Genomic DNA, 6,207 nt, shown 5'->3' with positions numbered 1-6,207 from the left:
ACTAGTCCCTGCTGCCGAGTCCTCTATATGCAGGAGCTCAGCTGTGACTGGCCCTTGCCTTCATCATGATAAACTTTCATCTGCCAATCCCCCTCCCCAGGAGGGACACTGCAAGTCCAAGGACAAGGTTGGTGGGGGAGGGGAACAGTTGAGGGGATTTCATAGGCTCCGAGTATTTTCCCTTGCATCTGTGACTTCTCTCCCATGCTGTCTGCTCCTGGAGGCTCAGCCCATCTTTATCATTAAGCTCTTCTGCCATGCTGAGGGAGACCAACTGCAGAGCAGGCCTGTGCAAGGGCTGTGGGCAGGAAATAAGGCAGGCAGAATACATGCGCTGCTTGGTGGGGGTAGGTATAAAATGAGCTCCAAGCTTCCAGCCAGGACCCAGGGGACACCATACTTCATGACAGAATTTGGGGTTACCACCTCACAAGACAACATGCACTCCCCTCCTCACACCCCTACGAGCTTGCAACAATTACGATTCTGCCCATTTTTGCAGGCGAGAAAACTGAGTCCCAGCAAGTGTGGTCTGGGGCAGAGCACTACCTCTGCTAAGGATGTTTCCTGAAAACAGATCTGGGATTTCCAGGGCCCCAAAGGACAGCAGAAAGCAGGGCCCTGCCATGGACACACCAGTGGAGATAAAAGGACTGCAGATGATGGAGGTGACTCCAGACTTTTAAAGACCCTTAGGACATTGTTGAAAACCTCTAGTCTAGCTTTTTGTGCCTGAAGAGCATCTGGGGAATATAAACTCACAAACTCCTGCCAAGGGTTCAGAGAGCAGCAAATACATCCTTCAGGAAGGCCCTGCCTTTGTGGCCTTATAGTTGGGTGGGGAGAGGGCAGATAATAAGCAAGTGTGTCATTTCAGACAGTGATGAGTGCTATAAAGAGTGTACGGCAGTATAGAGAAAGCTGCTTTAGCTAGCATGGTCCAGGAAAGCCTCTCGGAGGAGGTGTGATTTGAGGAGCCAAGAAAGACCCAGCCTTGGAAACAATGAGAAAAGAGATGCTGAGTGGGAACGAGGCTCTCCACCCAAAGCATGGATGGCATAACAGGGAGGAGACCTCATAGCTCAGATAGAAGATCCCAATTGGGAAGCGGTGAGAAGGTGTCCCAGGGAGCCTGACACCTGTGCCCTCCATTCTTCCTTCATTCTCCAAAGCAATGCTCTGTGTCTTCTCCATTTCCTCCCATCTTCAAAATCCATTTCTGCACAAGGCCTAGCCCAGAGCAGGTGCTGGATAAATGTTTGCTCGGTGAATAAACTCCTGAAGGCCAGCAAGGAGGAACTGTGAGGACAAATCAGAGGAGATCCTACCTTCCTCTGCAAGGAATCACTTGATGGAGTTGATGACCCCTTTAGGTGGTTCAAGCAAAAAAGACAAAGGGATTCCAGAAGGTGGGAGGAGGGGTCGCCTACACAATTGGAAAATTTCACACAAAAGTCCAGATTTCAAGCTATTTTTAAAATATCTGAAGATCTGGCAACCGAAGCCTGCATATCCCCATGGCAACACCAGCTGGTGCTGAGTGGGCCGCTGCCCCCTTCAGACTGGACATGCGCTCTGCAACTCCCCACGGCCCCGCGCTCCCTTTGGCTGGCACTTGGCCCACCTCACTCGGCCACATCACCCGGACCCCTGAGTTGAGTCGGCCAACCCTGGCTTAAGACATCGGATGAACAGAAAGCCGTGCTGGGACATGGGGACAGTGGCATGTGTCCCCTCCACCTGCTGCTAAGGAGCATCAGCCTGGGGTCCCGCCCTCGAGTTCTTAGACAGATGTCCGGTGTGAGGGAGCTCCGGGATCCACATAATCCGTTCCCTGCGCTGGGTTCTTTGCCAGGTGGCACAAGGGCTCCAAAATGCAGCCACGCCCTCTTGAGGAAAGAGGTGTCGTTCCGCTGCACACCAGAAGGGGGCGACTCTCCTGGCCATGCCTTCAGAGCTGCCCATGAGGGCCTTTCCTAGCCTTGCCCTGGCAGCTGGAGCACAGATCTCGGAGCGTGCTGTGTCCCTGCACTGTGCCACTTAGGGTGGCAGCTGAGACCCAGGTTGCCTGGCAACATGATGGGCTCGACCAGAATTAGTTGGGCCAGGGCCGCCTCCAGGGGACCAGGGAGGGCCTCGAGAAGCCCACCCACCTGGAAGGGCTTTCGGCCTGTGCCCCAGGAGCTGGAGAGCACTCCTCCTGTTCTGGCCTCTCTTCCTCCTCCTCTTCTGGGAGTGTCGGGCCTTGCTGAGGCCTGTGCCCTCAGGGCTAACCCTGTAATTAAATACTGTGTGTTTGGCACCGTGCTCAGGCTTTATAAATTTTTATTTAAAACCCCAACAATCCCATAGGTAGGTTTTATTCCCCATTTTGCAGTTACGAGTGAGGAAACTGAGGCTTAGGTGGGTATCACCAGGCCAAGTCCACGCAGCTAACAAGACGTAGAGTCGAGATTCAAATTCAGGCCTGCGGGGCTGCGCACGGTGGCTCATGCCTGTAATCCCAGCACTTTGGGAGGCCGAGGCAGGCAGATCACCTGAGGTCAGGAGTTCGAGACCAGCCTGACCAACATGGAGAAACCCCCGTCTCTACTAAAAATACAAAATTAGCTGGGCATGGTGGCGCATGCCTGTAATCGTAGCTACTTGGGAGGCTGAGGCAGGAGAATCACTGGAACCTGGGAGACGGAGGTTGCAGTGAGCCGAGATTGAGCCATTGCACTCCAGCCTGGGCAACAAGAGCAAAACCACCTCAAAAAAAAAAAAAAAAAAAATTCAGGCCTGCGGAATCCCCATTCCCTGAACTGCCTCACTCCCATAAAGGAAACTTTAGAATCAGCCTGCGAAAGGAAAGAGAGATTGGGGCTTGAGGGCAGAGGACATCCCTTGGCAGGTCAAGCCTGAAACCACCATACAGTGGCCACCAAATCTGTTAGAACCACCCAAGAACAGGGGCTGAATCTGGGGTCCCTAATAAGTCATTGATGAAGCCACGGGCTGAGAGGCCCCCAATCAGCCACCAGAGAGGAATAGCTCCTGGCCCTTGGGAATTTACGGAATGTCTTGCCATCCCTGCCAGGGGCTGCAGTCTGGGGAGCAGGACAGGGGCCCACACATGCTGCAGAACTGCCTGGAACCACCCTGGAGAGGGTGGTGAGTGGGCAGCCAGCAGGCAACAGCCAGAGCAGGAGCAGGGGCACAAATGGCCCCATGGAAGTTTCATGAGGGGTGAGAGACCCAGAATCTGCACAAAGTAAGTCTAGGCACCCCTGAGTGTGACTCAGTGAGCTCCTGGAGCCTCATGGGCCACAAGCCTTGGGAGCTTCCCCACTCCCACCCCCAGGAGGACAGAGAAGCCCAGGGGATTATTGGCCCCTCTGAGACTATCACAGAGATGTCCCAGCCCCTGAGACCAAGGCCACCACCCTGGATGGAAGAGAAATTCTGCCCAAGCTGCTTCATCCATTTTACCTCCCATTTCCCCTCAATACACCTTACACTCACATCCCTGGGTTGGCAGGTCCGTCTCCGGTTTTATCTTTTGATCCCCACCCTCAACATCCAAGTTCAGTGTAAAGGCCACCTGATCCCAGGCAGCCCACCCTGATCCCATTCCCCAAACCTGGTCGTTATCACCCTCTCCTTTGACCCCCGGAATGTGTGGACTTCTCCCATGACATTGAGGTCATCTCCTTCATGCTATGATTGTTTCTGGGCTGCTGCCTCCTCTGAGGCTGGAGGGTAGGGCAGGCGCCATAGCTCCTAGAATGGGGCCTCAGATGTACAAGCCCATGACACACACTGGATGGAGGGAGGGATGGATGGATGAATGAATGGATGGACAGATGAATGGGCAGATGGACAGACAAAGGAGTGAGCAGCTAGGAGGGTTGATGGCCCACAGAAAGTTCCATGAGGCCACCTGGAATTGTCCAGAATGCCTAGACTCACCTACTGCTTCTGAAGATAAGACTTGTCATAGCTCCTCCCCTGCCTGAGTGAATTTAAGACTTCAAAGAGTGTCCACTGTGTGGAGCTGCCAGGGAATCGGGGAATCAGACCAGTGCTGCTCCCCTCTCTGCCCCTCAGTTTCCCATAGATAAGATGAGAACGTCGAACTAGATGATTTCATGGGCCCTTCCAGCTCAAAACACAGGTCCATGCCAGGACCCAGCAGAGAACAGGGGAGACTGACTGAACCCAGGTCAGCTTAAAGGAGCCCCTGGAAGAGTTCGGACAAAAGATGAAAAGAGAGAAGGTGGGAGGAGGAAGGGAGGGAGCGGGGAGAGAGGGAAGGAGAAAAAGAGAAAGAAAATCTATTTCCATATCCCAAATTTAAAATGCATCTAGCATGTAAGATTTCCCAAATGTATAGTGTCTTTAAAAAAAAAAAAGTTAATTTGAACAGATTGAATTTAGGATCACAGCGTGTAAAAAGTGATAGATCCCCCGATAAGGTGGATTTGACTTGGGGAAGGACTGCCTGGGGCAGAGAATCCCAAAGGGAAGGATGAAGCGTGTGGGGTGGGAGAGGAAGGGTGACAGAGGGAGCGGTAGGGTTACGGAGGGAGAGGTAGGGTGATGGAGGCAGGGCTCCTCTGGTCACTTTCTCTCCCACTTTCCGGAGCATCCCCCACACCCACAGTCCCCACTTTAGCCAAAGCACCTCTATTGTCTGCTTTATACATTGATCTTAAGAACCCAATATATTGTTTGAATAAAAGGTTTCTGGTGCTTTTTTTAAAAAAGCCACGTAACTAATGAAGAGAAACAAGAGGCACAGAGAGAGTGATTTGTCCAAGGTCATATAACAAGTGCATCACACAATTCCTGATATCACTAATCCAATCACATCCATTAGGGGTTGGGGGGCGCTGCCCGGATGCAGCTGCCCCTGACTGGGCAGTTTAGATATGTATACTCTGGCTTAACTCCAGCAGCCTCAGTGGGGAGTCACCAGGCTCCTTTAAACAACATTCCACTAGGACAGGAACAGATGGATAACCCAAGCCAATTAGGAACCAGAAAATCTCCAAGAGGGCAAATGCCCAAAACAGGGGGAGCTCCAGGCGGCAGCCCAGCTCACTGCAAGCCTCACAGTCGAAAACCTTCCTAAAACAACCCCTTGGCTGCCTTGGAGCATAATTTAATCTTCCTTTGATGACTCCAGATCTCGCCCTGCCTCAGGCCACTCCGAGAACATCAATAACTGCTGGGCCCAGGTGGGAAGCCGAGGGGCGGGGCTGGACCCAGGTTGACCTGCTGACCCTGCCCCGCGGTAGGAAGGAAACTCAGTCTGGACCCTGGGGGCTGGATGCTGCCTTGGTGGAGAGGGGGCCCAGGAGGAGAATGGAAAGCCCTCCCCAACCAAGAAGGGGAGCCCTAAGGGGGCCCCTCCCTAGCCCCCAGAGCAGGTGGGAAGGGGCAGCTCCCAGGGGTTTCTGGAGGTAGGAACAGAGAGGTAAAGGCAGGCAGGAGTGATGTTGAAAACCAGCCTAGATGACTTTTTTTTTTTTTTTTTTTGAGACGTAGTCTCGCTCTGTCACCGAGGCTGGAGTGCAGTGGCACGATCTTGGCTCACTGCAACCTCTGCCTCCCAGGTTCCAGTGATTCTCCTGCCTCCGCTTCCCAAGTAGCTGGGACTATAGGCGCATGCCACCATGCCCGGCTAATTTTTGTATTTTTAGTACAGACGGGGTTTCACCATATTGGCCAGGCTAGTCTCGAACTCCTGACCTCGTGACCCACCCGCCTTGGCCTCCCAGAGTGCTGGGATTGCAGGCTTGAGCCACCCCGCCCAGACCTCTAGGTGACTCTTTAAGGGAGAGGCAATATATTAATAGTACAGTGCCCCCAAAGGCTTCGTAGAGAATGTTGGTTCTAGGGGAGGGAATGGGCTTAGGGCCACCCTGCCCCTGCCCTGTGCTTCCTGGCTGGGGGATGGTAAGGAGGTCACTTAATCTCTCTTTGCCTCAGTTTCCTAATTATTAATGCCAGACTAGTCACAGGGCTGCCGTGAGGGTTAAAAGAGCCTAATGTTGGTGGCTAGAAGTTGGGGTCTTAGACCGAAGTCTCTGCTGAGGAAAAGACCAGAAGAACAGATAGGCTCTCAGGTGAGACTGGACATTTTGCTGTTTTGTTTTGTTTTGTTTTGTTTTGTTTTGTTTTGTTTGGCTTGTCTGTATTTCCCATGTTTTATGCAGGAAA

Source organism: Symphalangus syndactylus, chromosome 1, assembly GCF_028878055.3.
Source record: "Symphalangus syndactylus isolate Jambi chromosome 1, NHGRI_mSymSyn1-v2.1_pri, whole genome shotgun sequence".
Classification (NCBI taxonomy): Eukaryota; Metazoa; Chordata; class Mammalia; order Primates; family Hylobatidae; genus Symphalangus; species Symphalangus syndactylus.
This window is presented reverse-complemented; position numbering follows the sequence as displayed.